The 14,503-nt window shown below is 41.1% G+C and overlaps 1 protein-coding gene across 2 annotated transcripts in view; it reads right to left on the reverse strand.

Moving 5' to 3' along the window:
- Window positions 1–4,787: 4,787 nt before the first annotated feature.
- ST8SIA6 (ST8 alpha-N-acetyl-neuraminide alpha-2,8-sialyltransferase 6) overlaps window positions 4,788–14,503 on the reverse strand; it is a 51,327-nt gene continuing 41,611 nt past the window's right edge. For both annotated transcript variants that reach the window (XM_015853435.3, XM_015853434.3), the window contains one exon: window positions 4,788–12,098. The gene's annotated coding sequence lies outside the window, so the exon portion shown is untranslated. The remainder of the gene's footprint in view (window positions 12,099–14,503) is intronic.

Raw genomic sequence — 14,503 nt, forward strand, 5'->3', positions numbered from 1 at the left:
AGAGAAAGCAAGCCATCTGTCTGCAGTTCATAGATAGATTTCATCACATAGAAAAATGAACCTTAAGATGGTAATGTGTTTACCCCTGTGGCATTACTGGGAGAGGACCAAATATCACTTTTCCCATCTTAAAGAGGGAATATCGTGGGATGAAGTGTTTGGCCATAGAGAAATCAAGAGATTGCTTACTACTATCACTACATGGAAATTAAACGATCCTTACAAAGGTATCCTTCTCTCTGAACAGCAAAATCATACCTTATTTCCAAGGGTGTGTGTGGGAAGGAAAGAGAGAAAAGATTCCTGGTGGCCAGAAACTGCTTATCATCCCTTCTCACCAACAGGCCTGCAGATGGTGCCTGTATTGCAGAGGCTGGAGTACTGATGCAGTTGACTTCATAAAAGGACAGAACCTTAATGAGCAAGATGATCCTCTCTTCTGTGTTATCTGTCAAAAAGTTAAATGTCTTGTCTGCGTTGGCTTTCTTGGAGGTATATCAGCACCGTGGTGGATGAGACAAAAGACTCATTTCCAAAAAGTTCACTGACGGCTGATGAGGGTCAGGTGCACTCAGACTTTTCAGAGGAGAGGTTCCATTGTCCAGTCTTTTCTTCAGCACTGACTGACCCTTATCAGCTGCAAATACAAGTGTCCAGGGATCCTCAAGCATGTGCTCTGAGCCTACGAGCCAAAGGCTTCCAGCTCAGGAACTGCCTGTGTTTAGCCCGGTAGAGTCTAAGCCAGTAACCACGATGGCCATGCTGATTACAGGGTTTTATTTTTGTTTTGTTTGGAGGTGACAAAGCATTGTTTCTTGGCCAAATCAACATTTCAGTCAAACAAAAGTAGTTTGTCTTTTTTCTTCTGGCAGATGAAGTAATGTGGAGTGGATTGAGGATGGAGGTCCTTGTTAGCACAGTCAGCTTTTGCTGCTGCCTACCTCCTCCTCTGAGCATAGATAAGCACAGATAGTCAGACTCAGGGAATACGGCACCCAAACAAGCTTCATGGCAACCTCTTCATTAATGCTGTGCTACACTGAGAACTGGCACCCACCTACCACTGGTTTTGGTTCTCTGGGGAAGATCCAGCCCATGGCTCTCAAAGCCCCTCAGATTCATTCAGTTTATGCCTTGCTAATTAATTTATTAAAGTGAAGCAGTGACAATCCCTAAATGAAAGCAGTATTGCTTGCACTGCTAGACTGCCAACTAAGCTAAAGCCAAAGTACAGTAGGATTAAACTACTTTTAATGTATCTATTCAGGGATGTATAACAGTTTAACTACACAAATTCAATACTGATTTCAACAGTGAACATTTAATGGGGAAAAGCTTTTAAATTCTTATTAACTTCTCATGACTGTGAAAATTGTTTTAAAGATCAAAGACGTTAAGTTTACTATGTTTGTTTTTGACAGAGGTCCTGATCAACTTGTTCTCATTATATGCTGTCTCTACTTAGCTACAAGGCAGGTAGTGACTCATTTTAGGTTTATATGTACCTACCCTTCACCAACCCTGTGGGCCCTGGAGTGAGGCATCTAACTGCAGAAATTATGCCCAAGTTTTATAAACCTTTGAGTCTAGAGTATTAATTTATCACATCCCAGAGCTGATATCTAAAATAAGCCAGGTGAATTATGCTCCCCTTCTCTCCACAGACCGTGACCACAGTCACATGAAGATCACCTTTGGTGTCAAAATGCATCTGATGTGGTTCACTGCTAGACTATACAGCACCAAATTCCCATTCTGAACCACATCATCCTCTTCTCCTTTTCTTTTCCCCTGGTCTGAGGTCACTTTGCAGTGATCTTTCATCTCAGCTGATCTCTTGCTGTCTGGCTTTTGAAATTAATATCCTCAGCAAATCATTCAGCTCCTGCAGAGCACATACAACACAATCAGTATAATTACTCCACGTCACACCTCACTTGTCACTTCACTTTAATGCACTGCAAGTGAGATGAACTTGAAAAGTGCTCTAAGTTAATGTTCTCAGAGTTTCTATTTTAGACTCTTATAAAAGATGTTAAATATATTCAGAAAAAGAGATTTCATCCTAGAAATTATTATCCATGTTACAGAACAGCGAGCAGGGCCAAGAGAGTTCAGAGCTCTGTAATTAAGGCACTGTTAAAAACCATTCAATGCAGACACGAGAACTGTTGGACAGAAAAGATGGGACTTGTCTGAAAAGAGTAGGAGTTTGTGATGTAGAAATTTACATACCAAGTACTTACTCTGGCTATGAAATAGCATCTGGTTATTATGGAGCATAGAGTTTAGCGCACAAGTTGTCCTACCTTGAAGGGGGGACTGCAGTTGGTGAGACAAATCTGAGGCTGTTTTTGTCTACTGCCTCATTTGGCTTTATGGCAAAGTGAAGTGCCCAAAGACAGCCAGTCAACCTGTGTCACCGCTGCTAGATCTGCCTCCTGCAGCTGCCACCTGGAACTTCAGTGTTTGGCTCTTTGAAAGGAAGTTATTCTATGCTAGCATTTGATGAACAGCAGAGTATTTATCATTAAAGTACCATAATCTCCCATTGTAGGTCATTACCCATGTCACTTAATAATGATCCTTCTTCTTTCTTTCATCGCATTTCTCCATGATGTGTCATGCATGAACATATCCAAAGGATATTAAATCTGGTCTCTCTTACTTCTGTTCCAATGCCTCAGAGAATGCTTTTGCTTTCTCTGCAACCAGCTCTGAATCCTTTTCTGACAACTCTGGAATTTGGAAGACTGGAATCGATGCATTTAAAATCCAGCTAGGATAAGACTCCTTTGTTCCTCTTTTATATCATAACCCAGCTTTAGGATGTTTATCAGGGCATCATACATCCAGCCCAGCTCCTTCCTCTCCTACAGGTGATTCACATTTGCAGTTTCTGCCTTTCTGGAGGGACCTTTAGGCACCCAGCTGCTGGACTTTGCAGGCAGGAGTCATTGACAGCCCTCAGGCAGAGGCTGGGACTAAGCACTGTTTGATGGCAGAGAAAGCAGGGGGCTGCCTCCCCCACGAACAGCAGATTCTGCATAATGTATACTTATTTGTTCATGGTGAAGCTCGAATTGAGGGGCCATTAGTGAGCGTTTTTTCTCTGGTAAAAACTCCATACATAGTAAAAGAGCAATTTTATTTCTTACAAAGAAGATTAAAAGCTGAACAAAAGAACTAATGCCGTTGCAGGTTTAGAGTTACAGAAGCAGCATTGCTTTTACAATTCAGTCCAATTATTTTTGCCCCTAAAGTCTCCCAAAATGCCTAATAAAGTAATTTAGAAGATGAAAGTTTTTCCATTTCTAATACTTATATCTTTTTCACAGCACATCCAGTATTTCTTCCTCCAATAACAGCAGCGGGATGTGACCTTCTGGACTAATTCAGCTTTGATGCTCTGTGCTACAGAAAATAGGCAACAGCTTAAATATGGTCCTTGCTGTGCTTTCTCTTTTTTCACTTACATGATAAAGGAATTTCATCTGCATTTGTATACTTAAGAGCTATGGCTTTCATAACAGCATCTCCATTTATCAGATGGTTCCATCTATCAGGCCCTGCAGTCTGTGAGACCCTACCACTCCCACATGCTATGAATTGGCTCTGGCCACAGAGTGAGGATGGCAGACACTTCATGTAGGATGCAAGAGACGAGCTAAAACTTGTATGTGAATCTCAAATCCCGGGCAGATTCAGACAGTAGATCAAGGGATCCTGCAGAGGAAGCTCTCCTAGCTCTCTTTTTAAAATGCTGATAGTCTTCTTCAGCCCATATGAGTATTTTTGCAGTTGAGGGCCATGGTATGGCCATGACTTTCATTGTGTGGACTGGGTTTTAGCCATTCTCTTCTCCTGGACTAAACCAATGACCATAAGTGTCATTATGTTGCAGCATCTTCACATGTCAGTTTTTACCTGACAAAATTTGGAGAGTGGAGGAAAACGTAGCCTGGTTTTGGCCAATTCCAGCAAGACTCCTTGTTTTTGTTCATCTATGGAAGACCGACACACTGCGGGAAGGGGAGAGGTGAGAGCCACCTAGATCTTCACCTTTGGGCAGAAGCCACTTGGTGGTCTGTGACGTCCAGTAAAATCTTTCAGTTCTAATCCTCTCTTCTGGCTGTAATAAAATTTGGCAATTACAGTTCAGTCCCTAGAGGGCCCTAAAGGATAACAGTCCACATCACAAAACAGCTGTATGTATATATTTGACTTGAGTTGACGAGACAGTCAGCTTCTATTTGGAGAACTCACAGTAAGCAGCACAGAAACTCTATGGCCTTATTATGCCTTGAAGGAAAAAGTAACTGCAGTGAAGGAAAAGACTTTCTTCTGAAATTCATACATTCGAAATTCACTCACTACAGGTATCTGTGTATGTACTCTATAAGCAAAACCCTGATGTCTATAAGATACGTGTCTACTAGGTGTGTATTTGTGATCAGTGCTTTCTATGAAAATCTTTTACATCAGTGGTTTTAACATTTCCAGTTAATCACATTTCAAAGTGTTCAGTTGCTTTTAGGGATATTGTTCCAAACTGATAGCTAATTTCAGAGAAATACTGTAATTTCTTTCCTTGTTTAGTTCTTTCTCTCGTTTGCTTTTTCTTCAATTCATTTGCTGAAGTAAAAATACATAAGCAAGTAAACAAATAATTTCCAGGCATTAGAAGTAACAAAAGAAAATGGTTAATTGCGCTGCCATACAGGAACAGAAAAGACTGAAGCTATTATGAAGACTCGGGAATTCAAAAGGGAAAAATAAAATCACAATTATGCCCAATAAGTCTTTATTTCCAAACAGAAACTGCAAAAATATTCTATTACAGAGCAAATAACAAGTGCAGAATTCCAAGTATGCATTATACCAGTGAAACCATTGCCTCTGTGACAACCAAAAAATCATTAGGCACTTAAAACATGAAAACAAAGCATAACATAACCCAGCTAACAGATGTCTCAACAATACAACTTCATCTTGGTTTTCTGTAATAAAAGCACACACACGTTTGAGGGGCTTCCCATGCCTCCTCCTAAATCCCGCGTAGAGACACTTCTATGTTAGGCTGCACTCACGCTACTCATGTGCAAACAGGCAATATCAAGTTCACATCTGAAAACATAAATAAATTCAGGACTGATAGAATTGTAGAGGACCTGTTTGGGAACAGCAGCAGCAGAGCCTGTGCCAGCAGCTCTACACAGTTTAGTGCTTGAGGAAATCTATGATAGCAGCTCCAGGGGTGGGTAAGCTCTGCTTGGACAATGGCATTGAAGAGATTGGAACAGAAAAGAATGCAAACAGTGCACCTTTTGAGAGACAATGAAACCTCTGGGAGGAAAAACAAACAAACAAACAACAAAAAAGCAGCTACTATGGAAATAATTACATTTTGACACAGCTCTGGAAAAGAAGAAAACATGCACTTGGCATCCCTTAGCAGTAGTTCCATGTAGAACCTCGCCATTTACCAGTCTCCTTGCTTGTATTTCTTGACCTAAACCAGAAGCAGAGCTGTTCTGTTAGCTCTGCCTTAGGAAAGAAAATCTACAAAAGCCTGTCCAAAAGATTAATGAAAATACCCTTCTAGAAATCAGTCAGATACCCCCACAAATGACTTTGGGTTGCATTATTGTTATTTTAGGGGTGCATTAGGAAAAGTACAGCCAAGAAGTTGAGGGAGGTGATCCCTCTCTACTCAGCCCCAGAGGAGGGACACATGGAGTGCTGTGTCCAGTGCTGGGCCTGCAGTACAGAGACATGGAGCTACAAGGATGAGTAGGAGACTGCAGCACCTCTCAGGAAGAAAAGCTGGGCCTGTTTAGTCTGAAGAGAAGGGGATCTTATCTAAACTTATAAATATCTTAAGGGACGGTGTCAAGAGGATGGGACCAGACTTCAATGGTACCCAGAGACAGGGCAAGAGGCTGGAGGCACAAACTGAAATACTGCAAATTCCAAGTGAATATGAGGAAAAATTCTGTACTGTGAGGGTACAGAGCACTGGAACGCATTGCTAGGCGGGATTGTGCAGTCTTCTTCTCTGGAGATATTCAAAACCTGCCTGGATGTGATAACGTGTAACGTGTTCAAGATGTCCCTGCTTGAGAAGGGGGCTTGGACCAGGTGATCTCCAAGGTCCCTTCCATCCTCAGCCATTCTGTGTGTGTGTGATCATATAACTTTCCCTGCATCTAAGTCTGGTAGAATAAAATACAGTGAATATTTTAAAATAAATTTAATACTGGAAGAAAAGAGCATTAAGAATATTAACATAAAGAATACATCCAAAGCTACTGTATAAAATATGCATATAAAACACAGAAAATTCTGCTACTGCATTTCAGTTTCACAAGAACTTAGGGATGATTCTGTACCTAAGCACTACCAATATATACAATAAAAAGTAGAAAGGTTTTGTTAGGGAAACAACTCACGGCTGAGCCAAGAGCTGAAAAACCTATCAGGATGTTGACCTGCTGTGACAAAACCTCCCTTGTCAGGGACTAAAGAAAATACTGAAGAACTAAAAATCCATAATCTTGTCTTAGACTAGAATACCCTGTCCCAGCCATTAGCGTTATTCATTCTGATAGCCTCTTGCCACGGTACCATGAATTAATGGTGCAATCATTAAAATACTTCCATCACTCAGGTTTCTGAGTTGTCTCCCTCAGTGGAAAGCAGCAAGAATAAGAAGCCACAAGACAAAACAGCATCAGGTGCTGCAACTTATGTGGCATATTATACTGCTAAATCTACCTCAGAATTTAGCAAAAGGCTAAATTATTGATTATTTGATGGCAGTGCAAAAATGTCATTCCTTCCTGTATTCAACAAGGAATAAAAGAAGTTCTGGTATCTGCAATAGAGAAGCACTGTCAGAATGTTTTCACCCTTAAGTCAGTATGTGCCAACGCTGGCCACTGAAGGGCAGTTACTACTCACACACACAGGGATGTTAGCTCAGTAAATTGTCAAACATCACAGTAATAAGTATAATTAATGCATGGCTCCTTGGTCTATAGCAAATTCAGACTGACGTAATGCTAATGGTTTAAGCCTTTGTCATATTGCTTGTATTTGCTTGACATGAAGAATGTGCAGAGACCACTGCCTAGTTGGACTGGTGCACGGCCAACCAGTAACAAGGGGCAGCTGCATTGTGACTTGACGGAAGAGACTACTAAATAACAGTAATAGTGCCTTTGTTTACTGGTATGCAGCACATCTTTTTCATGCTCTGCTTGGCCATTATTATAATTTACAGCCAATTAAGAAACACTTAATATGAGCCTGATGGAAATCTGGAACAAAGCTTAATAAATATAAATTCCCCACTCATTGTAGCTGAAAGCCTCAAATGATTTCTCCAGATAATCCCAAGAGATCAGCAGCCTTTAAAACTCTGAAATTCAGAATGACTTCCCTCCCTAAAATGATACAATCTGAAATCAAGAGAGCCAAGCATTATGGAGTAAAAACAGGACTTTGTTGCTATTCTTGGCTAGCAGACCTGGAGAGGAGAAAGACCAGCTGCTGAAACGCTGTGAGATAAAGGATTACCTGACTGTGAATATTTGCAGTTAAGATATATTTAAGCAGCAAGTGCATGTGTAAAAAGTTTACTGCTTCCAAGGAATACAGCACACAAGTGACTAATAAGCTGCTTCAACTAAAGCTGATTCAGAATAAAGCACTTAACAGGATAGTCCTTGGGCCTGATATTGTACATATCTGCGCACAGAAGTAGACATGGGCTTTATAGAGCTGAGAGCCCCCAGAGGCACAGCTGTGTGCATCTTCAGGCTCTCGCTCCACAGGTTTGTCACAGGAGAGTATAGTATTTCCAGCCAAAGTTCTTCATTACTGACCATACTAATGGTGGGTGACCACTCTGCACTGCTGTCCTGCCCCACAGGAGTCCATCATCCCCAGCAGCAGCACCTCCCAGCTTGGCTGAGGCTTCAGGGGACTGCTGGGCCTACTCAAGAGCCGTCTGGCACCAAAAGGGCCCTGCTGTGTTCCCCTCCTTTGCTTTGACTCTGAGATTCCCATGGCTCTGCTGGCATGAGCCAGTTGTCTTTGTTGCCAGGTTAAGTTTTGCCAGCTTGAAGTGCCAAAACAGCACAGTGCACAACCAAGCCAGTGCCAGAGATCACATGGAGGAAAGGCTGAAGCGTGAGAAGTGGACTGGGCAGCACAGCCAGCCATCACTGCTTGAATTGCCATGAAGCTACAGCCCAGATTTTAGCAGCTCAGGTCAGGCAAGGTGAATATCCCACCATGCTGCCTTCTCTGAGACTGAAAACAATGCAATCTTAAGTGCATTTCACTATGGTGTGTGCATAGTAACTTTAGATTCCTGGACATATAGACTCACTGCAGACACCACACAGAACTATACATAACGTTCCCCTGAGGGAGACGAAGTAACCAGCTCCTGGCAGCACAGGATCCACACAACACTATTTATTTGAAGGAGAAAAAGGAGTAAAAGCAGACAAGCAGGCTGTATCCCAAGGATGCTGCGAGCTAGTCATGTGCAAGGACATTGTCAGCCTCTGTGAAGGTACACTGGAAATATTATCACGTTGTCCGTGCTTCTATCTTTAGAAAACTATTTAATCTCTGTATTCAGTCCACAGTGTGTGACAGCACTGGAGGCCCACAAACCTGAGAAATGATTATTCCTCAAATGGAGGAGAGAAGCTGAAAAGCCCTTCCTAACCTTTGGTCAAGAGCCCTTAATCAAAACCGCTCTTGGCTCATTCTTGCAAAAATGTCATAAACATTCCCAGCCAGGTACAAACCCTATTTATTCATCATTAACCTGGCACAGATGTAAAATAAATGAGAAATAATTTGTTCGGCTGTCAGAGAAAACATCTTTCACCGCAGCGCCTGGGATTCAGCAAGTCTTGATTAATCTAACTGGACCCTGTCACACAGAGACGCTGCTGTTAGCTTGCCTGGCCTGTGCACAAATTAACAAGAAGTAGCCATCAAGCACACAGCAGCAACGACTGTAATAAAACCAAGTGCAAGATCTGCACTCCTCTGATGGGAAGTGGATGAGATGAACATCACATAATAGCTTCGTGTCTGGAGCAAGGCCCAAGAAAGCTACATTAAAAACACACTCTGTGCTCCACATAAATCTCTGTCTGCTCAGAGAGCAGAAAGGAGCACACATTCAGGTCACTGGTAAGTTTAAACTTTGCTGAAAGTACGAAAAAATCAAGGTGTCTGTCCATGTCACAGAACCTTGTTTGCTCTCATTTGTGATTTATTAAATCCAAGGCTATTCAGATTGGTCAGGGAGCTACTGCAGCTGCCTAGTTGCAACCACAACATCCACATTACTAAAGTAAAGCTCCAGGAGGTGCTTATTACAGCATGAAAATTTCAGCATTTCAGAATGGAGCTCTTGCCTGGACATAAAGTCTACTCTGATTTATGTGGCAAGGAATATTCTGAAGCACAGAGGACAGCTGTATGGCTGCATTAGCAAACCCTCTTTGTCTGCAAACAGAACAGTAGTTCTGACTCTGAAACTCCTTAATGCTCTACTGCACATGTGGCACTGATATCTCCCTGGGCTGAGCTCAAGATGATGGAGCCAGCCAAGACAGAGGAAAATCGACACTTTTGGGAAGGAATGAAAAAAAAAATCTGTGAAGTCTTCTGAAATAAAGAACCACAGGCTGTACAGAACACAAAACAACAAGGAGGCATTGCTACATGGCTGAGATCACCTCTTTGCATGACACGAAGCAGGAACAAGCTACAGTCTTCACCTGAGTACAGGTGTTTTGTCTCCTGGATGAAATATGAGGTGGTTCTCAGTCCCAGTTGTTTTTATCACTCAAAGTACAAGTATACCGCTTTTCACAGCTTCGTTACACTCAGGTACAGTCTACATGAGTGATTTATGGCATAGAAGAGCTCTTCTTGCAGTAAACTTATCTTCTATGTGCAATTAGGGACTGGCAGCAGGCAATCAGCCACCACACTCATAACGTGGATGCGAGGTCTTAGAGCAGCAAGCTCTGTACGAGTGGCAGATGCCTGTGGCCAGAAACTGGCACAAATTCCACTGCTAGTGAGGACAAAACATGGATGTGTGGTGCTGGAACCAGAACAGTCTCACTGAATCAAGCCCTTGTATTCACCTCTTCCAGCCACCAGCTGGTAAGGCAGCTGTGTCCATCAGCTCAATTATGACATCTTTGCTTCTCTTAAAAGCCCTACTGACATTCAGTGGTCCACTTGTGTATTGGTGGTGTCATTCAACACCTCAAAGGACTATCTATTTCTTTAAAACCTTGTTTTGCGAAAAAATGAACTTGGTGCTGATGTATGTAGCTGAGTTTAGGGCCACTTTGGGGTCGGAGTAGTGAGATTCTGATATTATCTTGGAAATGGATCAAAACGCTGAACATTTCTCAGCTAACAGACCTGCAATGATAATGACTGATTCAAACGTTTCTAGGATTATTTATGTGATTATAAAACTGCTGCAAGTTAAGCTTTCAAACATTACAGCAACATAGAAATGCTCTTATATCAGTCTAAAAGTATATTTTATAAGGTTCAATACATTTAAGTAGGTTTTCTGGGTGTTTGGTTTGCTTTTATTTCTTGCAGAAATAATCCTCAATGAGTGGAATACTGAATGCTCTGTAAACTATCAGTTGATTGGGGATTTAGTGCTACTGTAGTAAGATGAGTTTTAGAAAGGGAAAACCTGATAGTATCTGACTAAAAGGAGAGGAAGAACATTCTATCATTGAATTGATCATTCAGTAGACTCAAAAAAAAAAAAAAAAAAGCCTCTTGCAACAGAAACTGGTTACAACAATTCTTCTTTCTGCAGTAAAAAAGTATAAGCATTAATATACCAGCAGCCACAGCTAGAAGAACAAGTGCCTGTAGCTCCCATTATTGTTAATGTGAATCTTTATTTCACTTGTGCTCATTGCAGAATGTCGCTCCACTGAACCATATGGAAACTTTTAGCACATGAACTGCATGGGGTTTTAATTAAGTGACTGTAGTTTTCTTTCTCACATGCTCCAGTATAGGAGAAGAGTTTGGGGTCTAAAAGAAACCTTCTAACAATGCTCAGTGCAGTTTCTTTATCAGTAGTCACATAGGGAAAGGGGTTATGCTAGGTGAAAAAGAAACAAAAACTGCTAGGGCTGGTATAGATTATTTTTTCTAGTGAATAGATCATCACGTATGTCAGCACGGATATGGATCTGGGATTGCAGGAATGTGTGCAAAGTCATGCCCTATCAGGACTCCGGAGAATGCAGCATGAAACCGAGCTGATTGTCCTCATTTGGAGCTGAACTGGACCTTAGGCAGGAATACAAGCAAGAAGAGGGGTTTAAAAATCATTATAGAGCTCTGGTTCCTCAAACACTTCTTCACAAAGTTAACATAATTCACAGGAGTGATCCCATTACATCCACAGCGTTACTCACTGGCCACAAAATTAAAGCATGTGAACTTGTTGACTATCTCTAACCTGAGGGATTTGTTTTCATCTGTGCACCCTGGAACAAACTAAGAATGCCTTAGCTCTCCATTGATAACTCCACTGTAGCTCTTCTCATCACCTTTCTCATGGAGACAAACGCTTGTGTTTACAGGACCAGCTTCTTCATTGAAAGCATTCATTACCAACTTGGGCAGCTCCCATACAGTGTCTATTGCCCGTGTTCCATGATACTGATTAAACCAGAGACCTTACATCAAAATAATTTAATGATACTTCAAGAAGAAAAACATCACGAATGTCATATATTGCCACCATCCTGAGATTGTGCTTTGCTACAATTAAAACCACAGTCAGAAAATTGAGAATTTACACATCATTTTGTATTAAAAAAAAATGAATACTTAGGAATCAGGAATGTAGCAGTCAGTGTGTGAAAAATCCCTTCCTTTTCTCCCCTAATTTAAAATATTTATCTATTGTAATAATGCAGTTTAATGCTCACAAAATCACATCAGATCAAATCCAACATCGAGGTGCTAAGATAAACGCAAATTGTCTCCTTTGGATCATCACCCTGGAATTAAAACAATAAAACATGTTACTGATATTATTAGTCCAGTAGGAAAATAACTTTCTATATTCAAAACCAGCCAATATGTATTATATTATATTATATATATATGTATTTCACCTTATATGTATTTCACCTTCTGCATGTGCTTTTTCAGCTTTATTACAAACTTGAGGTTGACATTCATTACACTGGCTCACAAAAGTCTCCTGGCTAAGCTGGGCTGCCAGTGCCCAGTCTAGCTCAGGCATCTGCTCATTCTAAAGGAGGAATGCTTCTATTCAGCACCTCACCTGCACCGCCCTCTGCAGCCTTCTAAACCGAACAGGGCTGGGCGCAGCCACATCCGCTGCTCATCTGAACATGGGTAACTTTTAAATGATATTATCTTAATCATATTTTGAAACAGCTAGAGAATGAATTTATTCTGTTTGTCCAACAGGCTATTTCTGCTGCTGTAAAACAAAATAAAACCCTCCTAAATCTGTACAGATTTCTATTTTTTTCCCCATTTGATTTAGCATCTAATGCAAATTCTAATCTGATTTAATCTATTTTTTTCCTTCTAATCTGGTGGCGTTTAAATAAACAGAAGCAACTTATCTCCACTTGTTTCCTTACTGTCATTATTCTTAATGCACTTAGCTCAGCGGCTGAACACACCAGCAAAGTGCAGACTTCAAAGCCATGTGGCATGGGTACTAATGCAGAAGACCTTTCTTCTAATGCTGAACACATCTAATAATTTGATGCCGGTTAATATTTGGGGAGGCTGAAATTCAGCTGCCTGGCAGGGATTCAGATGTGTCTTCATTTCAAAATGTGATATTTTCCTCATTAGAAGTAAATTGGGATGTAGCTCACGTGTCTCCAGCTACATTACACCACTGCAAGGACAGGAGAATTCCAATCGAATTTAACCTCATATTGGTGTCCTACAGTTATAAATAGGCTATTTATAACAATTATAAATAGATTCTTTATAACAGTATTTATAACTGATTTGCATTTCCAGGAACTTCTAATATTAAGAAAATACATGCTGGCAGGGTGGTACAACCAGCTATGTTTGATGAGAAGAGGATCATGAGCAAGGAGGCAGGCAGCCACCTGCTTTGCATGATGCTGCCCTGTTAGCTCCACCCCAACTGAAGGCTGCACGGCTTCTTTCTCTGTCACAAATAGATGGCCTTTCTTCATCTGCATGCAATTAAAAGCTCAGACCCAGCTGTTACTTTCCAGGTAGCACACACTTCCACTTGGGCAGCAGAGCCTTTGACTTTTCTCTCCAGCCACCAGCATTTTCCCTGCTCAGCCTCTCCTCCTGAAGCACCTTCTGCCCAGACGATTGAGCACAATTCCCTGCCCCAGGCTCAGGGAATCTCAGTTCCATTCTTATTTACTGTGGTTTTTTTCTGCTGACTGACTCCTCTGAGCAGCTGCTTAACGCTGCTGTGCTGTATGTCAAAGCAACACATACTCATCTTCCCCACTGTCTCTTTCCAGCAAGCAGAAAACCTGATGGTTTCTTGGTCAGATATCATTTGCATTTTAACCAGGCTTCTGAGCCATCAGTTTTTTGCCAGCCTGATTAATTTATCATCTGACATTTTTTCTAATCAGATTTTTCTCTCTATTTTTAAACAGGATTCAGGCCATTTCCCCTCCCTGAGTCCATGTTTACTTGAAGCTAATGACATGCCTTTCAGGCTTATCAGGTTAAAGCAATGAACAAACAAGACTTTTTCCTTCAGCTGCAGGGCCATAACAAAAAATGATTCTGTAATTTAATACAAAATAATAAAGATCATTATTTTAATTATGTTTTGAGGTTTTGCTGATGTCCCATTTCCCATCTTACAATCTGTGATGGGTATGCATCTACTTTAGCGTAGACATGCATTTCTGCTGAGCACAATCTTAACAGTGCAGGAGTGCATATCAAGGTTGATGGAGTTTTACACATTGTTCCAAACCAGTTCTAAAGGACTCTCACACCCGACAGTCCTTTCTATCCAACACCACCGCAATGGTAAGAATGGAAAGCAATGCTGCAGAAAATATTCATTGAAATGCAGGAATGTTCTCTCTGTGGTATTCCAGCATCTGCTACCTGCTTGCAACACAGCACTTATTATTCATTCACTTCTTATTTACAGCAGCAGGCTTGTGTCCCACTAAAGTGAGAGGGAAACACTGCCTGAGAGTTTTGTGGATGCCCAGTGGTAAAAGGAAGCTTCAGCTACACCCACTAACAGGGAATAGTGGGAGCAAGAATAACATTTAAGAGAAATTGAAAAGAGAAATGAGATTGTTCAATTCTTTGAAAAAGTCATCTTCTGCAAAATATACTCATTATAGGATTTCAATTATCTCTTATATTTGATAACAGTAGCAGAGCGATAGCT

This window comes from Coturnix japonica, chromosome 2 (assembly GCF_054131305.1).
Source record: "Coturnix japonica strain WE chromosome 2, WE-NBRP24, whole genome shotgun sequence".
In the NCBI taxonomy this organism is placed as follows: Eukaryota; Metazoa; Chordata; class Aves; order Galliformes; family Phasianidae; genus Coturnix; species Coturnix japonica.